Raw genomic sequence first — 12,190 nt, forward strand, 5'->3', positions numbered from 1 at the left:
GTAGTGCCTCTATTGAGTTGCGCTGCCTAGCAGAGACAGTCAGCACAGAGGTAATTCAATCAGGAGAAAACGGAGGACAGGGGTGCGACACAGGAGTGCAGCGAACCGTGCGAGATCCAATTAACGAACGCATTGGACTCTGGACAACAGTCAGCACGGTGAACAAGAGAAGAAAAGAAAGAAATGAGGCGAAGGGGAAGGGTAACCACGTCAGTGTGTCTGTGTGGACGCGGGACACACAATAAAAACGCAGTGACTGCCAACGGGTGGCTGCATTATGTCCGCGATGGTAACTAATAAAATAAACGGCGTGCAAGTGGCAGACATTGCGCTAACATTGCGCTCTCAGAACAGGAAGATAAGAATAAAGCAGATTCCAGCCGATGAAAGGAGTAAAAGACCAGTTTTTAAACAGCCAAGTCGCTGTATTGGGACTTTTGCTAAGAGATGCAAACGAAACTTAGACACGAACGCGCTGGCTGTGTAAGGACGTAATCGCTGAAGTAGATATTTTAAGCAAGTATGATTATGCAGTTTAATAGCCGCCCATGAATGCATAAGATGAACGCAACAGCAAACTCAATGTCGTTCAAGCTGTTACATCGCGGTAGTTAAAAACGCGGTCGTCACCATCGAGAAAACACGTAACAGACGCATAGCGTATGCGCATATAGGGAACAGATTTTCAGTGAAGTTTCATCCATTCATCCATCGCTAAAGCAGTCATTGCACTTACTCAAGCCAAAACAAATGCAAAAAACGTAGTTTTTAGGTGCCGTCATAGTCCCTTGAAGTAGAAGAAAAAATGCGGAGCGAGTTAACAATAGCGTGCATACATTGCGACTATTTAAGAAGTAAGCGGAAGTAAGCTGCCGTAGGGAAGAGGCGAACTAAGGGCAAGTTTGCAGTTCAGTTGTGGTTGCTTGATATCTGTTACATGAAGTGATCAATTTTACGGCCACCAAATTATCTCTGCAAACACATATACATACGCATCGGGCCCCTTCCTAGTTGGCGAAACGGCTTTAGATATGATATTTGCTTCATCTATGAAGTTTAACATCTCTAAGCGACTCAGGTTATAGGGACAGTGCAGTGTAGGTCTCCGGAAAATTTCTACAAAGTGTGATTCTTTAACGTGCACTGAAATCTCACAGTGGACGGGCATCTAGCATTCTGCCTTCACCTAAACGCGACCGCCGCTGCCGGGATAGAATCCGCGTCTTTCGGGTCGGCAGCCAAGCACCGTAAGCACTAGGCTATCGCGCCGTGGCTAATTAGAGGCCCCTGTTTAAACAAATACGACAAAAAAAAGGGGAAGTCCGAGGCGCCGCTGTAGCCAATAGGACGATTTGAAGGAGCTGCTGGGACGGAGTGCGAAGCTCGGCTTGAGCCCTCTGTCATTCTTCACGTAATTATTTTGCGGTGCTTTAACTCATCCTTAATTAGGGCCTTGAGAACTATCTGTGCGACATTTTCTGCCCGAAATATCCTATTCCTTTTTCTTTTTGCGACAAAGAAACAATATTAGAATTGTTCTCTTCAGCTTGCATTTACCAAGTAGTCATTAGGAAATTGCAATGCGCACAAGCTACTTTTCACGTATTTACTGTACAAAAAAGATACTAATTCTGCAGGTTTACGTGGAAAGAACAAACGTGACGCACTTATGACACACGTTGTAGTGGGACATTGCTGAATAGTGTTTACCATTTCGCAGCCTGCGTTTTCAAACAAATGGCAGATGTATTTTTTGATGTACGCAAGCAAATAGCTACCAATAAAAATATTTTAGGGGCGATTTTACGCGCAAAACTGCGATGTGATCACGCAGCACGCCGTATAGTAGAAGACTACAGAATAGTTCTGATAATCTGAGTTGCTTTAACATACAACTAAACCTAAGTTCACGTACTCTATTTCGTTTTTTTGCACTTTGCCTTCATCAAAATACGGCCGCCGTGCCACGCATTCAAACCCGCACCATCGATCTTACCAGCGCAACTTCTTAGGCGCTAAGTACGGCCAGTATATAGTATTTACTGCTAACCAACACAGACACAGAATGAGCAAAACACGGGATTGTAACAAGCGACATCAGTTAGCATCAAATAGGCAAAGGAGAAGTTTTATCGAAGTCTTTTGTATCTGTTAGGCATTGGCACGATGTAAAAAGTTGCGACGGTAGAACGCCGTACTTAATGAATACGACAGGGGTAGTTTGTGAATATTTATTGGTCACTGTGGCATCGACGGCAACGAACATGCCGATAATTCTGCAAAGAATGCTCATGAAGGTGGCGTGCAGGAAGCCATTCCATTATCACGAACCGATGCAGCATCAAAGATTCGCTCTCTCGCACGTGCTCTAATGCATTCAATGTGGAATAAGTCCGGTTTTCTGCATACCCGCCTTCACCGCCTGGATCCGTCACTTAAACTTCAAATTCCGTCCGGACTCTCCCGATCCGAAACAACAACAGCTTTGCTTACCGAATCGTAATGGCAGACAGTGCTGCATGTGCTCAATGTGACAACGAGGAAAGCATTGCGCACGTCCTGCGTCATTGTTCTCACTACAACTCCCAAAGACAACAGCTCTCAGCATCGCTAGCACGCCTCGATAACCAGCCGCTTTCTGAGCAATCAATATTAAAGGGCCAGAATGTTCGAGCTTCCAACCAGAAAGCGACGAAGGCGCTGATGAAGTTTCTCCGCTCAACCGACCTCGCTGACCGACCATGATGCTCCCGTGCTTGAGTGTGTGCGCGTTCTTTTTTACTCCTTTTTCCTTTCTTACCTTTCTCTCCCCCTTACCGCTTCCCCAGTGCAGGGTAGCAAACCGAAAACTTCTAGTTAAACTCTCTGCCTTTCACTTAACCTTTCTCTCTCTCTCTCTCTTGGTGCAGGCACACTACAGATGCGTTGACTAGTGTTCGACCGTAAATAGACAAACTGTCTCGGTGGAGATTTCAAATGAATATGGATTAGTTAACTGACAGGAATGTCTCTGCGTGATCTTCGACGCCTTCAGTGCGCAAAGATGGCGCTGTGGGTTGCCATTTGAGCCGATAGATGTCTCTTGTCGGGAGATAAGATTAAATGAAATCAGGAACCCAGGAAAGGTGCTGACGAGGTTTACAGAAAGATATACAAAAATGCGTACACAATAACATAAACAAAAAAAGTACACAAGGAACAGTGGTTATTGAGAACTAAGAACGAAAATTGCAATACCAAACTGAAAAGAAAGAGATACATCAGAATAAGCAGCCGAAATAAAACATACCGATAAACAATGACGTGTGATATCATGAAGTTCCAGGCAAGTTTGATGCGCAATAAATGATTTATAAAAGTGAGATTTAACAAGCGCACTACTATTTGTTTCTTTGGGTTTTTTTTTTCTGAACATCTGAGCACACGACTCCGGGCTCGCGCTTTTTCCTATCACAGGAGTAGTGCGCTCGAATTGATGCGATAGAAGGAATGAACGCATTGCATAACAAAGTGTTTCAGCCTGCATGTCAGCGCCAGCTTCTCAGCAGACACATCTCCTAGGACAGACACTCGCTCTTCCAATTCCTCGTCGTTTTTCTCCAGATGCCTGCTCCTCCGCGCGCGCTACTCCTTCCAAGGGCCTCGTGCTTCGTTTTTTACCATTATTTGAAGTATTCTCCTAAAGTTCCGTGCTAAGAAACAAGGCGCTTCGCAAGCCTATTTGCCAAGTGTCGTGTTGCGTTACAAGCGCCACTAAATTCATATCTTTGCCCCTATCACGCGACACTGGGTAAATGCACGAATAAAATGCACGAATAAAAACACTAGAAAACCTGGGATAACATTGAGTGGAGTGTGAAAAAAGAAAGCGTGGCCGGTTGAAGTCCACGTTGCGTAGGGAAGTTAAGCTAAGTACATCAACCTGTGTCTCGCAGTTCGAAGAATGTAGAGATGTAGCTTAAGAAAACCAGTATTTCTGTCACATTTTATACGTTAGCGCGTACATAAATGTTGGTGGGAAGTATTTTATAGCGTGCTTTCTAGCAAAGGCCGCGTGACAGAATATTTTTGTCGGCTGCACTGAGGTGTTCCGTGGGTATCGCCCATGATATTGCGCCTGTCCGCGCAGGAGAAAGGTATTAGTTACATATGCAAGAAATATAGTTTTGTGGTAAAGAAAATTATAAAAAAGTATTGTGCAGAAATTTCCAAATACAGCGGCTGAAAAACAGGCTATACTTGCTTCTAGGCAAAAACTTTGGCAGGTGTAATTACTTAGTAAAACGGGTTTCATTCGAGTAGTAGTATTACTTTTACTAGTAGTAGTAGTAGTAAAGGTAGTTGTAGTAGTAAAGATCAAGAAGCTAGAAAACTTAGTCTTCAGATCTTGTTCGCACGAAATACGTTTAGTTGATCAAAAAGTGCGTGGATGTGAAATACATTGTTTTCAGGGTATCTCTTTAATGAAGAAAACACCACCGCAAGAAAATACATCATTATGTATCAAGAACACTGTTTTACAGACAAACGTAGTGCAGAAAAACCCAGTTTTACGTTTACGATAGTCTTCTTTTATAAGAACCATATCTGCACGCAAAAATTCTTTTTTGCATTGCTATAAAAGTAGAACAATCACACCTGTAACTGACGCAAGGAGATAGGGAAGCACTGCAGCTACATGACGCATCTGATAATGTACTAATTGCCTGATTAACCATCTGATGTACTTGAGCGCAGATATAGATGAAAGATTACTAGGTAATTCCCATATATTAGATTTTCCTAACTCCGCACAATACTAAACGCGTTCGAGCAACTTTATGTTTTAGAATTCGCCGGTTTTCTTTTACAAACACTTTATAACTTTAGAAAGAAATATGTTGATACGCTGAATACACAGACAACACATTTATTAGGATAACACTCTAGTCGAGTTGCATCGTTGCAAAGTGGTTACACCGAGGCAGACGTGGAATATATTGTGGTGGTTAGAAAACTGTCCTCTAACGCCACACTGCGAAGCCACTTATTTATGACAATCTGGAAGGCGATGAACATTTAGAATAATATACATGTTAGAGGGCCTGTAAAGCTTGGCTCCAGTGCAATGGCGTTTTTTTTATTATTTTGTTAGTGAAGTGCTTAGCCCTCTCCGACAGGCGAAAAATAGAGCTTACCTGTAGTAAAAAACGTCGTTGACTAGGAGTGCTTTTAAGCTATCCTGCACATTTTCAGGCGCTGGTATGTTCACAGTCGACATGCTAGCACACAACGATTTCTGTCTTTGCTGTTGCATTGTGCCTTAAAGGGACACTGAAGGCAAATATTAAGTCGACGTTGATTGTTGAAAAAGCGGTCCAGAAACCTCGTAATGCTACTTTTATGCAAAGGAAGTGCCTATTTTGAAATGAAATCACGTTTTAGTGGTCCGCATCGCGTTAGCGCACTTCAAATCACCCACCCTAAATCAGTCTTTCACACGTCACTGCTGCCGTGCCCAACGTTGCCCGCCTTTTATGCGCGGCGGCGTGCACTGGCGGCGTTCGCCATTCGGGCATCCGGCAACATCACATGCATGCGGCATTTTGTCGAACTTTCTGTCAGAGCGACTTTCACGAGCGCGCAAAACACACGTGCCAGTACGCGATACCGAAACTACCACTGAGACGCGACCGCGTGAGTGAAGCAGTTAGGCGAAAACGGAACCTTTGAACCACGCGCGCGGTTCCCCATGGCAACGCTCAAGAGGTTCTTTTTTCCATGAATCAAACAGAAACGAACAAGCAGCGTTTTATTACGTCTCTTGATGCACGGAATTTTCTTTTTTTATTGCAGCTAGTATGATTACTAGTGATTGATTGTAGGCAGACTCTCATACGTCATCGGAATCATTTTGAAAATGTGCCGCTCGTGGCGCTCATCGTGTGATACATTTAGCTTAATTTCTCGGTAAGTAGGGCACTGCTGTTGACAATATTGCCGTTTTAGACGTTGTTATAAATTGAGCTTTCACTATGACATAAATTGTTATTTGCCTTTAGTGTCCCTTTAAAGAAATACTTTTAAAGAAGCTGTGTGCATAACCCGAACACACATGCTGTTTACAAAGCAGTGAAGTAGCGAATCTTCCTTGATAGTCAGTAACCAGGAAGAGTAAAAAAAAAAGCGAGCAAAATGTTTGTCGTCTCCCCGATATGTTCTCTCTGCGTGCGAACAGTTTCCTGAGTATGTACTTTTTTTTATTTCGTGCGTATCATTCTCTTGTGTTTACAGATAGCCTCTACAGTTCTTGCCGTACGTCAACCATCCATAAACATGATAATCTTTCAGTTCCTATCGCAAGGTGGACACTGGATCGGAGAAGGTATTTGACCATTTGAAAAAAAGTTTTGTTTTTGAAGTTACACTTGCGTTTGTGTTCGAAGCGATAAAACTCGATACCCAAGAGAAACGTCAATATTACAGTGAACCAAGTGACGCTCAACAATGACCACTTCAAGCACTCACATGCAATCTCGGTGCACTGCAACTGCCTTGGTGCTCGACTCCAAATGCGTTTTTTGAGTGCCCGTGGATGCAAGAAGACAGAGATATCACCGCGAGATTTGAGAAACGCTTACTAGGGTTCATTTGTGTGTTCCTTCATGCTCCAGCACCTTACAGCATATAAGGATCTCCCTGGTGTCTTCTTTTGGCGCTCGCACGGTCGTCCGTCTCCATTTCAACGACGCTCTTTCCTTAGACAAACCTCACATCTTTTTTTGTTTGTTTGAAGTCACTTGAATCTGCCTGGATATAAGCAATTGCGTGTCTTGTTAAACTTCTCACTTTACCATTTTCGCTTTGAAGTTACTCAGCCCTGGCTGAGGGCCACAGATGAAACTGTTTCACTTAACTGCAGGATGCGTCTATGAAAAAAGGAACTTTGCTCTTCTGTAGTTTGTTGTTCTCTTTATTATCTTCTTCCTTCCTTTTTGTTTACTTCATTCCGTTGCTTCTTGGGAGTAGGTCTGGTTGTTGCGTGGTGCGACTCGAGGTTATTAATGCATCGAAATCGCAACAACTTGCCAAGAAAATTTATGACGTACCAGCAAGACAGAAACTGGCGTAATATATAGCTCGTGAGAATAAAACGGTGAATAAGAGATGCGGGTGGGTGCGCATAACTTCGTGTTGAATATTTGAACATCTAGAAAGAAAAAAAATTCTACAATTCTAAGCTTTTCTTCTCTGTAAGCCTTCTGGCTGTTTGCAGAAGAAAGCTCCAGGAAAAAGGTGTATTTTTTTAATGGCATTCCGTTATTCTTGTTATGGTATTTGTTGTGCTTGTTGCATTCTTCTTCGAGGTAGTTGTAGCACGACGAAGAAGGTTGACGACGCTACACTGCAGGACAATCACTTAAAGGAGCGTAATTTTTCTTTGGATGGGACCGTAGCAATGCCTAGCTTCGTTTGGTCTTGCGTTGCACTGCAATTTTTTTTAGATGCGAAGCAGCTCTTTGACTCAAGTGTGTAACGCCGTACGTTACGTGCGTCCGTACCAATGCGCCGCAACGCGTTCCCCTCGCCGTAGGTGTTGGAGCGTTGCCAAGTAGGTCACGCCACAGCTTTGCGTTGACGTTACGCTCCCCTAGCACGCTTCCCTCGCAGGTGCGCGCTGACGTCACTCTCTCCCTCACCCGCAGCATGCTCGCCGTAGCGCCCGCAACTGCCGGCTGCTCCCCCCGCTCGCAACACCTCTGAACGTGGCACTTCTCTCTCGCTTCGCCTGTGGTAGACAAGGCGAAACGCGCACCTGCTCCGGTCCAGCGCCCGTGTCTCGACTTTGAAGAAACAACGACTACGAAGTCTTGCCAAACGCTTTAATGAAACTTACACGAAACCCAACCCACCTCCCGTGTCCTTGCGTTTCAAACAAACGTTTGCTCGAGTAAACGCTACACCGAGTTTCGCTTCAAACCATTCTTCCAGCACCCACGTCGGCGCCAGTTTCAGTCGGGTCAACGCCGTGCGCACCGCTGCTGCTTCGCATGCCATCAGGGTTCCCTTCGGGGAGATGATCCAAGTTTTTTTAAAATTTTCGTTCTGATTTATTTCTACTGCGCATATAACGCTCAGAACTTAAAGAACGGGGTTGAATGCACGGACAGTCTTGATTCCTGAAGCTTTCATATTTACCTGCCATAAATTGGGGCACGTGTTATAAAGACACCATTCGCATTATTTGTTGGCACCAAATAGATTTAAGAAGAGTCTTACAGCTCATTCTAGTGCACATATTTTGCTTCGTGCACTACCACGCACCGCTGAAAAGAACCTGAGCATATTTATGCTGGCATTCAACTTGAGGGCATACTTTCCCTTGGAATATAAATAAACCTCGCGTTTGGCTACGCCTACAACGTATGGTGATCTTAATTAGGATGCCGGATACCATACGGTCTGAAATACAGTTCATGATGCTGACTCGTAATTTCGTTTCAACTGCATGAACGCGTGAGCCCTTCTTTACTATCTTTATAACGTGACGCATTAATGTAGAACCAAGGAGTGTATACCTTAAGTTCACTTCTCACTCCTACAGCGTCGGCACATTCATTCCAGTTTCGTATTTGCTCACTTGTAAACCTAAGGGACCGCCGCACAGAGCGCTCATCATTTTACAAGTCAAGACTACACGACCAAAGGTTCGAATGCGCTTTCAGCCTTGAAAGTTATTCGAACGAATGAGAGGGCTCTGCTTATTAGCGATTCAGATCGAGAGAGAGATGAAAGCGAAGGAAAGGCAGGGAGGTTAACCAGGTTGTACCCGGTTTCCCTCGCAGGATTCAGATCGAGGTATCGGAAGTGGCAATGCCCTCACGGCGCCGTTGGAACATCCTTTGAAAGAACCGCCACGGCTATTACGAATCCCTACAGAGACTACCGTATACAGCCAGTGCGACTCCCATAAAACTTTCGCTCACTGAGAGGCCACGTGTTCTAGCAACGAAGGAACCGATGAAACACTTGCACTCAAGTTTGCTTGTACGTTCCGGTTGCTTAGCCTCTCTTTCCCTTTCCCAGACTACTTACAGACGCCAATTGCGAATATTTAGTACTGGCCGTCTTAACCAAATGGCTGGAAAAGTATGCCATTGTAAATATATGTATTTAAATTAGACAGTGTCTTACCTGCTCTTCATAATCTCTACGCTTCTTGTGTGTAAGGTATGATTATCGTTGAAGCGGCCTAGTAAGAATTAGGATGCTTGTCGTACTGTCTTTAACCCTTTGAGACTCTATGTGTACAGTGGTGCACACAACTTACTTTTGCTATTTGTATCGACTAAGAGCTAAGAAAGAGCACGATACATTGAGCTTTAGAATTATTTGAACCTCCTGCATAACAAAGTTGTCTTCATTTACCTTAATTTTGCAGTGTACTGTTGCATAGCATCACTTTGCTGACGGCGCTACCATATTTCGCGAGTCGTTCGACGTGCCGCTTCCCGCGACACACGTAATGCTTCTTCAACATGAACATAATGGAAAACGAATTTGCACTATAATTTTAGCCTGAACTTTCATTCTATTTACGCAAGAAGAAAGCATGAATGCCTTCAAAATAAATATATACTTAATCAGAAAGTAATTGGGAATGTTTACTGTAACATACATAAATGAACGTATTACGACAGGATTTCTGTTGCAATATAATATCGAGTGCCTTAAAATAACTATATCTATTTGACGCATTTACGCAGTGATGGCTGGGAAGGAATGCAGTGATTTTTGAACTAACCGGCTTTCTTATATTTAAAGTGCATGAATGTTTTATCTCATTGAAGCAATAAGGTTTTCATTGCTTCACTTGTCGACGTTAGGTCGGTGTAGCCTTATTAGACATTGTAGATACTTAATGTGCTCTTTGATATGATAGTGATGGTTACCGTCCACTACTACTAAGAATTGTTAATGGCGGTGAACGTGTAGAGATATAAACGAGTGTTTACTCTTGAGATGTAGTTCCTGCATAGCATGAATTGTGTCGCTTTGCGTGACCTTTTCTTCGCTAGGCTTTCCTGCACAAAGTATATTAGCTACAGTAAGGAGTGCTCAGCATTGCTGTATAACCAATGCATAGCTACGAATAAGCTAAAATTTCCTCCGCAGATTCGATTTACAAAGCTGTACAGAATATCATCAGAACAGCAGTAGCTGTACTGCTAAAGGTTGTTACAAGGCTATTATGTATTACTGGCCAGAGTACAGTAGATCTCGGTACAAAGCAAAAACACACGAGATGTTATTGCTGCAGATAACTGAATTTCGCATGGCAGCATCTTTTATGTAAATTAAGCCTTCATTTTGCAGTTGACTCAGCTGCCTGCGGCGCAGAGATGCGTCTAAAATTACATTTCATATGGTAAATTTGCCTTTTTGTTGTGAACGTCAGTATGAATAATGAGGAAAATGAAAGTAAAAGAACTCGCCTTGAAACAAATATGACAACTGGAATTACATTTAGCTCTCCATGCGCGCGCAAATTTCCGCTCGCGGTTGGAAGTAATTCAACTGGAATGGCGTTATCGCCTTTGTTTCTTTGTAGATATTTTCGTTGGCTGAGAATGTAGATTGGAAGAGATGCGAAGAACGGAAATCATTTTGACCTTGTATGTTTAGTTTAAGGAGTAGAACAACGAAAATGCTCACAAATCCTGAGAACCATACGAAACATCACATAAAATGTTGAGAACACATTTCTCTTTTGAGGGCGTCTTTCATTTCTTAACACTTTCTATATGCGCAGTCATTCTGGTTGTCGAGCAAAAATTTTGGGAACAACGATTCAATTTCCTTGTTGCCTGCTCTGAGCAGATTTTGCTAGTAACAGGAAAGAACTGTAGAGTAAATGGCTTGATTGGAGGATAAACACGGTAAATTTTAGGCAGTCTTCCTAAGTGGAACTGTAAAGAAGTAAGAAAGGACGCAGTGACAAAAAAAACATTACCGGTTACTTCCCGCTGGTCAGTGCCTTACGGATATTCAGTTGCCCACTTTGTATTTCTCGTTAGCTTTTTTTAGTCTATTTTAATATTTTGCTCAACATCTACAGCCGATCTCGAGATTTGAATTGGTGGTCGCTGTCTAAGAGATGCCCAGCTCGTTGCTTCTATTTTTTTTTCTCCTGTTTGGAGAGCACAATCAGTTACTCCGATACCGCAGTGTCCAACAGACAGGCCGTCTATTAGAAAATCTCTTTTGGTGTGGAATATTTAATTTTTATGCGAAGTGCCTTAGCTACTACGGTCCTGTATTTTCGATTCTTTCATATACGTGAGATGATCCGTATAGGTGCGTGAAAAGGTGCTTGAATTAATGCCATCATTCTAGTCAAAATGCCTTCCTTACTACGTCCTCGCTTTATATGGCATTTCCCTGTGTCCTATTTTTGCACTCGCAGGGTCATCTGTCTCCATTTATATGCCATGTTTTCCTACGCAAACGTTCTCTCGTTCGTGCGAAGTCACCTTATTTACCTGCCACACAGCTATGCCTGTGTAGCAGAGAAGGCTGAAGAAAACGCGAGTTAACCGGACGACAGAGAACACGAACTGGGGGCCCTTACGGGATTTTACAGACAAAGTCTTCACTCCTTTTAGGCGCACAAGTATGCACATCGAAGATGAAAGAGTGTCTAACAAAAGGCACTCGCGCAGTACCCGCACCAGAGGGCTATGCTGGTGTTGGCGCTGACTAATAGTGTCTTCGGGCAATCGCATATTGTTCTAAAAATATATGTCGACATATCTGGGTAACGTGCACCTCACTAAGATTGTCCGAAACGCGTTTTGTACGATGCAATGTCAGCTACAAAAGCTTTCAAGAAAGCGAGAACTATGCGCGTCGTTTGCAGCGTTCATCTCAGCATTAGAACTGTTGAAATAGGTGGGTGGTGCCCGGCCGTCAGTAATTCAATCAGGCCTTAGGTTTGCCGTGTGTAGTTGGTGATTTCTTGATTTATTCTTGAGAATTGGAGAGGTTATCAAAAGCAGCCAATTCAAGTCATCTGTACTGCTCGCTGCACTAATTTTCAGCTAGGCTACTGAAACGTCCGAATGTGTTCTGGTCCCAAATCGCACCAGAATAACTTCAATATGGCTTTTTTTATTATATGTGTTTAAGGACAGGTTGGTGCCTATACATG

The sequence above is a fragment of the Rhipicephalus sanguineus genome, chromosome 2 (genome assembly GCF_013339695.2).
Source record: "Rhipicephalus sanguineus isolate Rsan-2018 chromosome 2, BIME_Rsan_1.4, whole genome shotgun sequence".
Taxonomy (NCBI): Eukaryota; Metazoa; Arthropoda; class Arachnida; order Ixodida; family Ixodidae; genus Rhipicephalus; species Rhipicephalus sanguineus.